The sequence below is a fragment of the Coregonus clupeaformis genome, chromosome 3 (genome assembly GCF_020615455.1).
Source record: "Coregonus clupeaformis isolate EN_2021a chromosome 3, ASM2061545v1, whole genome shotgun sequence".
Classification (NCBI taxonomy): Eukaryota; Metazoa; Chordata; class Actinopteri; order Salmoniformes; family Salmonidae; genus Coregonus; species Coregonus clupeaformis.
Window position 1 is genome coordinate 34,935,383 of NC_059194.1, and position 14,930 is coordinate 34,950,312.

The 14,930-nt window shown below is 39.7% G+C and overlaps 1 long non-coding RNA gene across 1 annotated transcript; it reads right to left on the minus strand.

The window, feature by feature from the left end:
• Window positions 1-480: 480 nt before the first annotated feature.
• On the minus strand, window positions 481-14,657 carry LOC121547000. Its single transcript, XR_005996472.1, has 3 exons — window positions 14,569-14,657; window positions 14,413-14,475; window positions 481-922 (listed from the first exon to the last, which is right to left on the minus strand). It is a non-coding gene; the product is annotated as an uncharacterized LOC121547000 (long non-coding RNA).
• Between the last annotated feature and the right edge of the window lie 273 nt (window positions 14,658-14,930).

Below are 14,930 nucleotides of genomic sequence, written 5' to 3' on the forward strand. Positions count from 1 at the left end.
AATAGTGAATTACAGTGTTGGCAGAACAAAACTTTATCAAGGAATGCCATGGTAACAACTATTTATTTTTGTCTCTCTAGTCACGCACACTTTTTTGTTTAAAATTAGCCCTTCACCTTTTGAGTTTATATCAGTACTGCAGCATCAAACTCTGCAGAATCAAACTCATCTTGAACTTTCTTGACATTAAGTAGATTTATATTAATGTTATTATAAATATATATATGTTTTATTGTGTTAACTCTGAGCAATGCTGAATAACTAGTTCCATTTTAGTTATAAGTTACACACTATTTCTGAATGTTTTAATGATTGTGTTGCAGTCTCATTATTTACAATTGAAAATGAAAGAAGCGAATCATATGATGTGGAATGACGATAACCTATTCCAGCAGTAACTAAATCAAAATGAATCCATATCTACGCAGCAGCTCATGTTGAATTTTTCAAGCAGTTTTCATGCTCTGGCTGCTGTTTATTTATGTATGGGGTCTATAGGGAACCCATTAAGAATGACTAAAGAAAAGTATCATGTAAATCCTCACTCAGCTGGCCTCATTAGATTAAATCTGGCTCTTGCTTATCATCATAACGGATTCATTCATTTCAAGGGCCAAAATGTTTATTATAGATATTATAATTGGATTAATGGATTAGCTCCTCCTGTGGAATCATTTTCTCAGAGTACATTTTTTTCATACTACACCATGCACCATTCGTCTGTTTAGTCAAAACCAAGTGGGCATTGATTTAGTAGGTCAACATGTTGAAAATACTAACTATGGATCATCTGGTTGGTGGCATTCCGTCTATTAACAATGGTACAATATACTGTACTGTGAGTGTATACTAAAACTGTTCATATAATCCACTTCCCTCTTTTGAATATTACCTGTTGCTTTGCATCAGTCAGGTTGTTTCGCTGTTGAAAAAGCAAAGTTTGATACAGTCAATGTTGCATGTCAAACAAATTAAAATGAGATATACTATTCATTTATTTTTATAGCTTTGCTCATGAGTCCCTCTAGAAATAATAATTGTTCAAGTAAAACTAACTGCCAAGTTGTGACGTATGAGTTGGAAAAAGGTTGCCAGGGACAATGTGCAAGCCATTTTAGGCTATACGTTACAAAATTGGCTACAGACTGGAGTATCACTCTCCATGTTTATTAAACTTTTACATTAAAGAATCATAAGTGTCCCAATGCATAATCATATTCATCTGTGAATTATGTTAGAGGAAAACCCTGAACATCAATTACACAGTAAAATTTAGCCGTAATGAAGAACCTTTATTTAATTTTAATTTTTTTATTTTGGCAGTTGAGGGTAACAAATTATTGTGAGGATTGCAGGAATGCTGGTTTGACACTGATGCACATCAGCACTGCCGATGAACTTCTTCACTCCGTGACATGAGCAACAGGGGGACAGAGGTGGTGCAAAGTCACGCAGCAAGTACAGAATGACAGAGGCAGGCAGAAAGCCCTCTCCTATCAACACATTTCCGATGTCAGAGTAGAGAGAGACGAGGTGGTTTGGATGGAGAGTCGTGATTATGAGCATCTGTAGCGTAGGCCTGTTGATGAGATGACTCCATTAACACCAGCAGGCCCATTAAGGCTGAGATAAGCCATGACACTGCATGGAGAGACATGATGGCTATGCCTCTCTACATCTCATACATATACAGAAGGGAGAACAAATATTTGATACACTGCCAATTTTACAGGTTTTCCTACTTACAAAGAATGTAGAGGTCTGTAATTTTTATCATAGGTACACTTCAACTGTGAGAGACAGAATCTAAAACAAAAATCCAGAAAATCACATTGTATGATTTTTAAGTAATTAATTTGCATTTTATTGCATGACATAAGTATTTGATCACCTACCAACCAGTAAGAATTCTGGTTCTCACAGACCTGTTAGTTTTTCTTTAAGAAGCCCTCCTGTTCTCCACACATTGCCTGTATTAACTGCACCTGTTTGAACTTGTTACCTGTATAAAAGACACCTGTCCACACACTCAATCAAACAGACTCCAACCTCTCCACAATGGCCAAGACCAGAGAGCTGTGTAAGGACATCAGGGATAAAATTGTAGACCTGCACAAGGCTGGGATGGGCTACAGGACAATAGGCAAGCAGCTTGGTGAGAAGGCAACAACTGTTGGCGCAATTATTAGAAAATGGAAGAAGTTCAAGATGACGGTCAATCACCCTCGTTCTGGGGTTCCATGCAAGATCTCACCTCGTGGGGCATCAATGATCATGAGGAAGGAGAGGGATCAGCCCAGAACTACACGGCAGGACCTGGTCAATGACCTGAAGAGAGCTGGGACCACAGTCTCAAAGAAAACCATTAGTAACACACTACGCCGTCATGGATTAAAATCCTGCAGTGCACGCAAAGGTCCGCCTGCTCAAGCCAGCGCATGTCCAGGCCCGTCTGATATTTGCCAATGACCATCTGGATGATCCAGAGGAGGAATGGGAGAAAGTCATGTGGTCTGATGAGACAAAAACAGAGCTTTTTGGTCTAAACTCCACTCGCCGTGTTTGGAGGAAGAAGAAGGATGAGTACAAACCCAAGAACACCATCCCAACCGTGAAGCATGGAGGTGGAAACATCATTCTTTGGGGATGCTTTTCTGCAAAGGGGACAGGACGACTGCACCGTATTGAGGGGAGGATGGATGGGGCCATGTATCGCGAGATCTTGGCCAACAACCTCCTTCACTCAGGAAGAGCATTGAAGATGGGTTGTGGCTGGGTCTTCCAGCATGACAACGACCCGAAACACACAGCCAGGGCAACTAAGGAGTGGCTACGTAAGAAGCATCTCAAGGTCCTGGAGTGGCCTAGCCAGTCTCCAGACCTGAACCCAATAGAAAATCTTTGGAGGGAGCTGAAAGTCCGTATTGCCCAGCGACAGCCCCGAAACCTGAAGGATCTGGAGAAGGTCTGTATGGAGGAGTGGGCTAAAATCCCTGCTGCAGTGTGTGCAAACCTGGTCAAGACCTACAGGAAACGTATGATCTCTGTAATTGCAAACAAAGGTTTCTCTACCAAATATTAAGTTCTGCTTTTCTGATGTATCAAATACTTATGTGATGCAATAAAATGCAAATGAATTACTTAAAAATCATACAATGTGATTTTCTGGATTTTTGTTTTAGATTCCATCTCTCACAGTTGAAGTGTACCTATGATAACAATTACAGACCTCTACATGCTTTGTAAGCAGGAAAACCTGCAAAATCAGCAGTGTATCAAATACTTGTTCTCCCCACTGTATGTCTCTCATGATTACAGGATGAGTTTTAGTGTAACTTGTTCAAATTGGTTAATGGGGAACTTAATTGCTAGGGTCTTTGTGAAAGCAAATACAATGAGTCATTCAAGTATATTTAACTTGACATTCAACACAGTCTATGATTCAAAAAGACAGTTTTTTTTTTTCATTTTTAGCAGACGCTCATATCCAGAGCGATTTAGAGTTAGTGAGTGCATATTATTTTTTCATACTGGCCCCCCGTGGGAATCGAACCCACAACCCTGACGTTGCAAGAGCCATGCTCTACCAATTGAGCTACAGGAGGCCCACAATAAGCACAACAGCCAAACATAAAGTCATCATTAGGTTTTCATCCTCTTGGATTTTAACTGGTTTTGTTTTTCCATTCTGGCATCTCAAGGTCAGGATTGTGAGCACTGAAACCAAATATAGCCTCGGAGAATTTGCAACAACAATTCTGGGTTAAAGTTGTGATTAGACAAAGGTTGTTCCCTTTTTGCCTTTACAATTTCAGTTAGCAAGTTAGCATGCCTGCTTGATTTGCAGAGAGCCACATAGCATTAGCACAGTACTTTTCAAAGGTGGATACAGCAGACCCATGAACCCTCGCTTTCCCTCAATGGGTGTTTAATTACTTTTTTTTGACATACAATGGAGCCCAAGAAAGCACATTGCATTTCCTATCTCCCTTTACACAATTGACAGAAAAGTACATCAGCGGGCAGCAGCTCCATGGAGCTCATGGGAGTGAATGTGGGAGGTGTACGGAGGGTGTGGGCAGATGAGGGGAAAAGTACAGCTGCAGGAAGTGAATCGAAATTCAACTCAGACCAATGGGTCAACGCATCACAAGACTAAATGCAGTGGTGATATCTTCTCCCAGTATGGAATAACTGTCCTAGTCTCGCCAGGACACTCTTTATCTCTTCATTTTCCACACAGCTTAGATCCCTTATGCTCCCATTACCACACATTTTATTCCCTTCATGCATTCCATTCTATTTGCAACAAGACACTAAAGTAATACTGCAAAAAATGTAGCAAACAAATAACTTTTTGTCCTGAATAAAAACAAATTTTGGGGGGGCAAATCCAATACAACACATTACTGAGTATCACTCTCCATATTTTCAAGCATAGTGGTAGCTGCATCATGTTATGGGTATGCTTGTAATTGTTAAGGACTACAGAGTTTTTCAGGATACAAAATAAACGGAATGGAGCTAAGCACAGGCAAAATCCTAGAGGAAAACCTGGTTCAGTCTGCTTTCAACCAGACACATGGGACATAAATGCACCTTTCAGCAGAACAATAACCTACTGTAAAATACAAGGCCAAATCTACACTGGAGTTGCTTACCAAGAGAGAGTAAATGTTCCTGAGTGGTCGAGTTACAGTTTTGACTTAAATCTGCTTGAAAATCTATGTCAAGACTTGAAAATGGTTGTCTAGCAATGATCAACAACCAATTTGACAGAGCTTGAAGAATTTTGAAACGAATAATGGGCACATATTGTACAATCCAGATGTACAAAGCTCTTAGAGACTTACCCAGAAAGACTCACAGCTGTAATCGCTGCCAAAGGTGATTCTAACATGTATTGACACAAGGGTGTGAATACTTATGTAAATTATATATTTTTTCTATGAAGAAATTCTAAAAACATGTTTTCACTTTGTCATTATGGGACATTGTGTGTAGATGGGTGATTTATTTTATTTATTTAATACATTTTTGAATTCAGGCTGTAACACATCAAAATGTGGAATAAGTCAAGGGGTATGAATACTTTCTGAAGGCACAGGTGTAATTTCAGCATGTGCAATTTCTAGATATATTACATTTTCTATCCAATAGCAATGTGTTTCTATGGGCAATATTTTGACTTCTGTGTTGAAACATGTCTCTATGCCCTGATTATTATTTTTTTAACTGTATGATGTATTTATGTTTATGTCTAGATGTTCACCTATGTCTAGATGTTTTAGGGACTACAGATAGAAATGAGCTATTAGCTAAATCTGATGCGACATGTTTTCTCAGTGGTCCGAGACTTATCTTTTTGTTGTGTATTGTCCCTGCCAAATAAACGTAATATATATTTTTTAAAGATAGTAATTATGAATATGTAGCAGGGGAAGTAGGCTTCCTAAATTGTGCTCTGTAAGAATAATTATTGGCAAGCCATTTTGAGAGAGCTGGTGGTTATTAAGTGTGTGGTGAAAATCCATACAGATTACAGATGAATGCAGATAGTTTTTCTTGAGTATTTATGACCAACTTTGTTTCATAAAGCAGCTTTCCTGGGTTATTTCGTGGGGATTTGCTTTGGGGGCCTTCCTTCCCAATTGTATAAAAACATGTTGTGTTATGTGTTATCAGAATGCAATATCTTCCCCATCACACAATGGATTTGAGAGCTTTTATCCTTTCACCCTCATTCCAATTGCATTTGGGGTAATTCATTCCAAAACACTGGCATTTGAGTGGATTGGACACTTGAGCTGTTGCTAAGGTCTTAACCATTGAGAAAGGACATAAAGCTAACCAGGGACTACTGGGAGTCTTGCTGAATAAACCAATTAACTACACAGAGATGGAGTCAGCAGGAAGCTGACTAGCAGTGTTTTTTTCTGTCTGGCTACTGCTGTCAAGCCAAGCTCGCTCTGAGAGAGTGGCAAGAGTGCCTGTGAGGGGAATGCAAAAAGCACGGTGATACAATACAGGTAATGAAGCATTCTGTTAGAGACATGCCTGTGAGTCACTTCAGCTGCATGTGTTGCTTGATAGAGGGAAAGTCTCCAGCCAAATCGATGTGCTCCTAGTGGGAACCACAAAGTTCAGGAGAACTCCTCCTTCACTCTAATGAGGCCAGATTCAGCCTTCATTTTGACATTTGTTTTGATGAGTGATCAAATGTGAGGATACACAAGCTGTAGAAATTAAACAGCAAGCTCATAAGTGCCTATCACCCTCAAACTCAACGCTGGACCTTGAAGCCAGTTCCTTTTTTTCATTGTTCCCTACTGATCAGGGACTGATTTAGACCTGGGACACAAGGTGCATGCAATTAATTACACTCCTTTTAAAATGCTGATCCTTTGCTGAATTTAGCTGGTGCTATATGTGAGTACTGCGATTGTAAACTGGGCTTGGATGCGAAATCTCTATCCCCTTGTTTGTGAACATGGAGTCCTGGAATTGCATCTTTTAAATGTTTTCCTACTCAGCGGGTGTCTTAATTGCTGGATGATTCATATGTAAATACGGGTTCTTTCATCTGTTTTCAAAGAGATAGGTTTAAGAGCTTAAGAAATCCTGGTTTAATGAGTATGTTTACGCCTGTCTGTAAGAGAGAGAGAGAGATGAAAACCAAAACAGATACCCCTCTGATAAAGTATAAGTCATAAATCACCAAAATGAAGGAGGAGATATTATTGCTTATGTGCTGATATACAGTATGTATCGTATCCATGTTGCCTAGGTCCTGAGTCTGAAATGTGCTGTATTGGTGTTTAGAATGAACTCTGAACTCTGGATCAAATGCAAAAGTCAACCAAATAAGCCTGGGAAGAGGTAGAGGACAAGGATGCCTCCTGTCCACATTATTATTCAATTGTATATTGAACCACTTACCCAAGACAAAATAGAGATATTGCAGGGGTAAAAAAAAAAAGACGAACATAAAATATCTTCGAATGTAGCCCCACAACCTCTCTACCAAAAATGCATGTAGAGTGAGGGAACAAGGTATTTGATCCCCTGATGATTTTGTAGGTTTGCCCACTGACAAAGACATGATCAGTCTATAATTTTAATGGTAGGTTTATTTGAACAGTGAGAGACAGAATAACAACAACAAAATCCAGAAAAACGCATGTCAAAAATGTTATAAATTGATTTGCATTTTAATGAGGGAAATAAGTATTTGACCCCCTCTCAATCAGAAAGATTTCTGGCTCCCAGGTGTCTTTTATACAGGTAACGAGCTGATATTAGGAGCACACTCTTAAAGAGAGTGCTCCTAATCTCAGCTTGTTACCTGTATAAAAGACACCTGTCCACAGAAGCAATCAATCAATCAGATTCCAAACTCTCCACCATGGCCAAGACCAAAGAGCTCTCCAAGGATGTCAGGGACAAGATTGTAGACCTACACAAGGCTGGAATGGGCTACAAGACCATCGCCAAGCAGCTTGGTGAGAAGGTGACAACAGTTGGTGCGATTATTTGCAAATGGTAGAAACACAAAATAACTGTCAATCTCCCTCGGCCTGGGGCTCCATGCAAGATCTCACCTCGTGGAGTTGCAATGATCATGAGAACGGTGAGGAATCAGCCCAGAACTACACAGGAGGATCTTGTCAATGATCTCAAGGCAGCTGGGACCATAGTCACCAAGAAAACAATTGGTAACACACTACGCCGTTAAGGACTGAAATCCTGCAGCGCCCGCAAGGTCCCCCTGCTCAAGAAAGCTCATATACAGGGCCGTCTGAAGTTTGCCAATGAACATCTGAATGATTCAGAGGAGAACTGGGTGAAAGAGTTGTGGTCAGATGAGACCAAAATTAAGCTCTTTGGCATCAACTCAACTCGCCGTGTTTGGAGGAGGAGGAATGCTGCCTATGACCCCAAGAACACCATCCCCACCGTCAAACATGGAGGTGGAAGCATTATGCTTTGGGGGTGTTTTTCTGCTAAGGGGACAGGACAACTTCACCGCATCAAAGGGACGATGGACGGGGCCATGTACCGTCAAATCTTGGGTGAGAACTTCCTTCCCTCAGCCAGGGTATTGAAAATGGGTCGTGGATGGGTATTCCAGCACGACAATGACCCAAAACACAGGGCCAAGGCAACAAAGGAGTGGCTCAAGAAGAAGCACATTAAGGTCCTAGCCAGTCTCCAGACCTTACTCACATAGAAAATCTGTGGAGGGAGCTGAAGGTTCGAGTTGCCAAACGTCAGCCTCGAAACCTTAATGACTTGGTGAAGATCTGCAAAGAGGAGTGGGGCAAAATCCCTCCTGAGATGTGTGCAAACCTGGTGGCCAACTACAAGAAACGTCTGACCTCTGTGATTGCCAACATTTTTGACATGTGTTTTTCTGATTTTTGTTGTTGTTATTCTGTCTCTCACTGTTCAAATAAACCTACCATTAAGAACTATAGACTGATCATGTCTTTGTCAGTGGGCAAACGTACAAAATCAGCATGGGATCAAATACTTTTTCCACCATAATTTGCACCTAGTACAGTGGGGGAAAAAAGTATTTAGTCAGCCACCAATTGTGCATGTTCTCCCACTTAAAAAGATGAGAGAGGCCTGTAATTTTCATCATAGGTACACGTCAACTATGACAGACAAATTGAGGAAAAAAAATCCAGAAAATCACATTGTAGGATTTTTTATGAATTTATTTGCAAATTATGGTGGAAAATAAGTATTTGGTCACCTACAAACAAGCAAGATTTCTGCCTCTCACAGACCTGTAACTTCTTCTTTAAGAGGCTCCTCTGTCCTCCACTCATTACCTGTATTAATGGCACCTGTTTGAACTTGTTATCAGTATAAAAGACACCTGTCCACAACCTCAAACAGTCACACTCCAAACTCCATTATGGCCAAGACCAAAGAGCTGTCAAAGGACACCAGAAACAAAATTGTAGACCTGCACCAGGCTGGGAAGACTGAATCTGCAATAGGTAAGCAGCTTGGTTTAAAGAAATCAACTGTGGGAGCAATTATTAGGAAATGGAAGACATACAAGACCATTGATAATCTCCCTCGATCTGGGGCTCCACGCAAGATCTCACCCTGTGGGGTCAAAATGATCACAAGAACGGTGAGCAAAAATCCCAGAACCACACGGGAGGACCTAGTGAATGACCTGCAGAGAGCTGGGACCAAAGTAACAAAGCCTACCATCAGTAACACACTACGCCGCCAGGGACTCACATCCTGCAGTGCCAGACGTGTCCCCCTGCTTAAGCCACTATATGTCCAGGCCCGTCTGAAGTTTGCTAGAGTGCATTTGGATGATCCAGAAGAGGATTGGGAGAATGTCATATGGTCAGATGAAACCAAAATATAACTTTTTGGTAAAAACTCAACTCGTCGTGTTTGGAGGACAAAGAATGCTGAGTTGCATCCAAAGAACACCATACCACTGTGAAGCATGGGGGTGGAAACATCATGCTTTGGGGCTGTTTTTCTGCAAAGGGACCAGGACGACTGATCCGTGTAAAGGAAAGAATGAATGGGGCCATGTATTGTGAGATTTTGAGTGAAAACCTCCTTCCATCAGCAAGGGCATTGAAGATGAAACGTGGCTGGGATTTTCAGCATGACAATGATCCCAAACACACCGCCCGGGCAACGAAGGAGTGGCTTCGTAAGAAGCATTTCAAGGTCCTGGATTGGCCTAGCCAGTCTCCAGATCTCAACCCCATAGAAAATCTTTGGAGGGGTTGAAAGTCTGTGTTGCCCAGCGACAGCCCCAAAACATCACTGCTCTAGAGGAGATCTGCATGGAGGAATGGGCCAAAATACCAGCAACAGTGTGTGAAAACCTTGTGAATACTTACCGAAAACGTTTGACCTGTGTCATTGCCAACAAATGGTATATAACAAAGTATTGAGAAACTTTTGTTATTGACAAATACTTATTTTCCACCATAATTTGCAAATAAATTCATAAAAAATCCTACAATGTGAATTTCTGGATTTTTTTTCTCATTTTGTCTGTCAAAGTTGACGTGTACCTATGATGAAAATTACAGGCCTCTCTCATCTTTTTAAGTGGGAGAACTTGCACAATTGGTGGCTGACTAAATACTTTTTTCCCCCACTGTATCTATGGGGCCTACTCCGGATCGAACATCAACATTAACAATATGTATATTGCAAAGGTTGAGTTACAGATACTATACAAGCTGCATCTGAACACATAATCAATTAAATTCTTAGGTATCAACATACCAAATTAACTCTCTGAACTGAATAAATTGTGATTTTAATTTGGACAGAAACAATTCAATATCTATTGGTGTCAACAAAGATAATTAGCTTTGTCTGCTGAGATTACAGGCAGGGTCCCATTGAATAAATGATGACTGATCAATAAAGAAGAGTGATTAGCCATACCCTAAACATTATTTACATTAAATCAGCATCCAATCAATGGTTGAAAAGGGCAAGGCCAATGTTGAGTTCAGACCTAAGGTCAATATTGTGCTTGCATCAGAGCTAGGGAGTATAGTGACATACATCTTCCCCTCAAGGAGCTTCAGTGTGACTATTAGGTTTTTCTGACAAGACCAACCACTCTACAGGGTATGCTTCAACGTATAATCAACATGTAATTTCATCAACAGGTGCATGAAGTGGTGAAATGTGTGATCTCGTGTGAAAACTGAAGTTCACTTCAGAACTAGAGAACCCTAAATGGGAATATTAGTTCATGCCCATTAAAGAGCCCCTGTGTAGAAAGGCCAGCAGGCACTCCTCTTGTAAACTGCTATGAGAGCCTATTACACGGAGACATGTTGAGAAGATGCTCAATAGCTATACCACACAGCTGTAAGTGGTAGACATATTTTATTCAATTCAGGGAACTGAAATCAAACCCTAACCAGTAATCAATATAATTTGCCTATATTTCAGTAATGCACTTCATAAGAGAGGGAGTAATATTGTATTGTGCTGAATCTGTGAGGATCAAACAGTCCTTTACGTTTGTATGTGGTAATTGATTCGTAATATCAATGTGAATTAATAATGAATAATTACACAGAACTAATATCCTACCTAGTAAAGGTTGCAAATAATATAGTGTAAATCAGGGGTCTCTAACAGGTCGACCACATGCTACCACCAGTCTTGTACACTAAAAAAACGTGTAGCTCGCGACGTTTCATTTTTAAGTAGCTGTCATGCTAGAAAAGGTTGGAGACATCTAGTGTAAATCATATATTTTAAACCTATAAGGACACCACTTAAACTGCCTATGCCCTCAGAGAGAGTACTTATGTCATGCATCAGCAACACTTATCCAGGCAAACCAGTGTTGTATGTATGAATACAAAGGCAATTTCATTATGGATTTGTGTAAGCTGTAATAAGGAGCCATGGGTTGTTATGAATGTAGACAACCAGTGTGCAGGCGAATCATTATATGTATCATGCAACTTGTTCATAGAAATCCCTTCATGTACTTTCTGACTGCATTAGTAATGTCGAAGACTCTTGAGTTCACAACTAGCTTGTTAAGATGATAAGAGATTCATTAGGATTAGTCATACACCAGTAGTCACCACATACAGTATGTGTGATCTCGGTGAACTGAGCATGGCTGGAGCCTCAACTCTCAGACTGGTGGCATTTCCCATCTGCCTGCAGTAAGAGGTGCTGCTGGGAGATCCATATTGTGGAAGAAGCTGGCCAAAAGAAGGACAGCTAGTTTAAGCCTGCTTTAGACTCACATTTCTTATATCACATAATAGAGAAATCAGGAAGAACAAACCTTTACAGATACACACACACCCAGCAACATTATCAATCTGAGATCAAAACAGCCCTTACTACAGTAATCACTACACAGTCCAGGGCACGGCCGTCGCATAGAAAATCCCAGCAAAATGGGTGGCAGGTAGCCTAGTGGGTAAGACCGTTGGGCCAGTAACTGATTCGATTCCCCAAGAAGACTAGGTGAAAAATATGTCAATGTGCCTTTACATGTACATCTTACATGTACATATACATATTTACATTTTAGTCATTTAGCAGACACTCTTATCCAGAGCAAATAAGATGAAGTGCCTTGCTCAAGGGCACATCGACAGATTATTTTCACATAGTGGGCTCAGTGATTCAAACCAGCAACCTTTCGGTTACTCGCCCAACTCTGTAGCTCAGCTGGTAGAGCACGGCGCTTGTAACGCCAAGGTAGTGGGTTCGATCCCCGGGACCACCCATACACAAAAATGTATGCACGCACGACTGTAAGTCGCTTTGGATAAAAGCGTCTGCTAAATAGCATATTATATTATATTATTATAACCGCTAGGCTAGCTGCCATCCTTGAGTAAGGCACTTAACCCTAATTGCTGCTGGATAAGAGTGTCTGCTAAATTACTAAAATGTAAATGCCAAATACATTAGGGATTGGTTGATAAGACTGCATCACTCTCTTGTCTGTGTTTGTATTAGCAGTATACGTGCTATAACACCAGTGGCTAGGCTGTAAGATTACTCAAGGGACAGTATCACTGAGAAAAGTATTCAATGTTCTTGATAACCATAGATAACAAGAAAATAGTTGTCGTATTCTCCTGAGAAGGATTTCATTCGGACTAGAAAAGCACTTGAATTGAAACATATTGCTGTATAATATAAAACACAATGCAGCTAACGATCCTTCTAAATCACATCAATTTATCAACTCAAATGATTAATATTTGTCCCCCAAAATATTAAATAGGATCCTAACATAAAAGAGAACTATGTACGCACTCGACACTGAGCTGAGATCAAATGGCTGGCATCCGCATTATACAACGTTCATATGTGTTAATGATGGGACTTTGCTAAATTATTGAACTGAAAAAATACATAAAATATAAAAGATAATAAAAGATTAAAGTAGCATCTGGCCAGTGTATTGGGGGTACCTTCTGTCTGTTCTCTGTGTCATGTCACTTTGTTCTGCTAATTATTATTTGTTTAATGCTGGGACCCAGGTTGAATAAGGGGTCGGTGAAAAAAGAACATACTTTTTTTTATTTAACTTTCATCATACAAATTTAATTGGGTACTCTTTTTTCATTTGTGGTTAATACCCCTTTCTTATAATTAAGTTTGTTCAGTTCACACTGAGCCTGTTCAACAGGAGTATCAGTGACATGTAGGAATTGGAATTGTGTTGAAAATTGTGATTTCTTTAACATTATCACAAATCTTTTGTTATGCATAGGAGTAATTTAACTTGCTTTCAGTGGCAAAGCAAGGCTTAATTAACCTCTTAAGGATCGGACCCTTTTTTTTCCATTTTCACCTAAAATGACATACCCAAATCTAACTGACTGTAGCTCAGGACCTGAAGCAAGGATATGCATATTCTTGATAGCATTGGAAAGGAAACACTTTGAAGTTTGTGGAAATGTGAAATTAATGTAGGAGAATATAACACATTAGATCTGGTAAAAGATAATACAAATTAAAAAAACGTTTAAATTTTGTTTTTTGTTCCATGCAGTGAAGCATTGCAATACTGGATTATTTTGTATCAAGTCTGCCTAAATGTGCCGAATTGGTCAATTGATACATTTTAAAGTACATAACTATAGAGAACATACAAAAATTATACACAACTACAAAATGTAAGTTTACACACTCCCAGGAATGTCATACATGATGGATCATTAGCTTATACACTAACTTTCACACATCTAGATGGCTGGGCGGGGTGGGTGTGGAGCCAGAGATAGCAAGTGTTCAAAGTGTAGAACCCAGTTCCTACATTTGAATATAAAAATGGATTTCATCAAACAAAACTATACTAGATTTTATCTCTGGGACCCTCAGGATGACACATCAGAGCAAGATTACTGAATGTAAGTACATTATTTACCTTCAGATGTGAATGTATCAAACCAGTTGCCGTGATAAGTTTTGTTGTTGTTGTGCTCTCCTCAAACAATAGCATGGTATCTTTTCACTGTAACAGCTACTGTAAATTGGACAGTGCAGTTAGATGAATATGAATTTTAGCTTTCTGCCCATGTAAGACATGTCTATGTCCTGGAAAGTTTGCTGTTACTTACAACGGTCATGCTAATCACATTAGTGCACGTTAGCTCAACTGTCCCGTATACGAGATACCGATCCCGTAGAGGTTAATTGGAATAGCAGTAATAGACTGATCTACAGTATTTGTTTTAAACATATTAAATAGTATATTATTGTCCATTTGCTGATCATTTGTGTCTTTGCATCAAACACTCACACACACACACACACACACACACACACACACACACACACACAAAACTAACTGCCAAAGCATTTTGAGATACAATTTTAGATACCATTTTAAAGAGCGCTTACGTTATGCCTTGGCAGAGATGACAGCACCTCCATACTGTCCTTTGTCCATGCTTCAGACAATGTCTGAAAGAAAAAGCTGAGACTTGTAAAGCATGTCTTTCTAATGTAACAGGTTAATACAATGTAACATGTATAATGTAATATAAAGGATAATACCTGTTTTTGATGTAGGGTCTTTATCACTATTTAATGTTTATTCTTAAAAATCAGCTAAACATGGATACCCATTTTCAGTTTTCTTTCGGTTTGAGGAATGAACTGCTATCAAGTTAAAAGTGATTAAGCACCCACCCTACTGGGCACAGACGTCAATTCAATGTCTATTCCACGATTGGTTCAACTTAATTTCATTGAAATGACTTGGAAACAATGTTGTATTCAACCAGTGTGCCCAGTGGGATGTCAAAAAACGGTGGTATTGTCTTTTAAATACAGAGAGTTGAAGTCGTGCAAGCTTCAGCTTTTTCTTTGGTGGCTTCTTCACCTCTTCATCATTTGAGGAGAACTCTTGAGTTTTG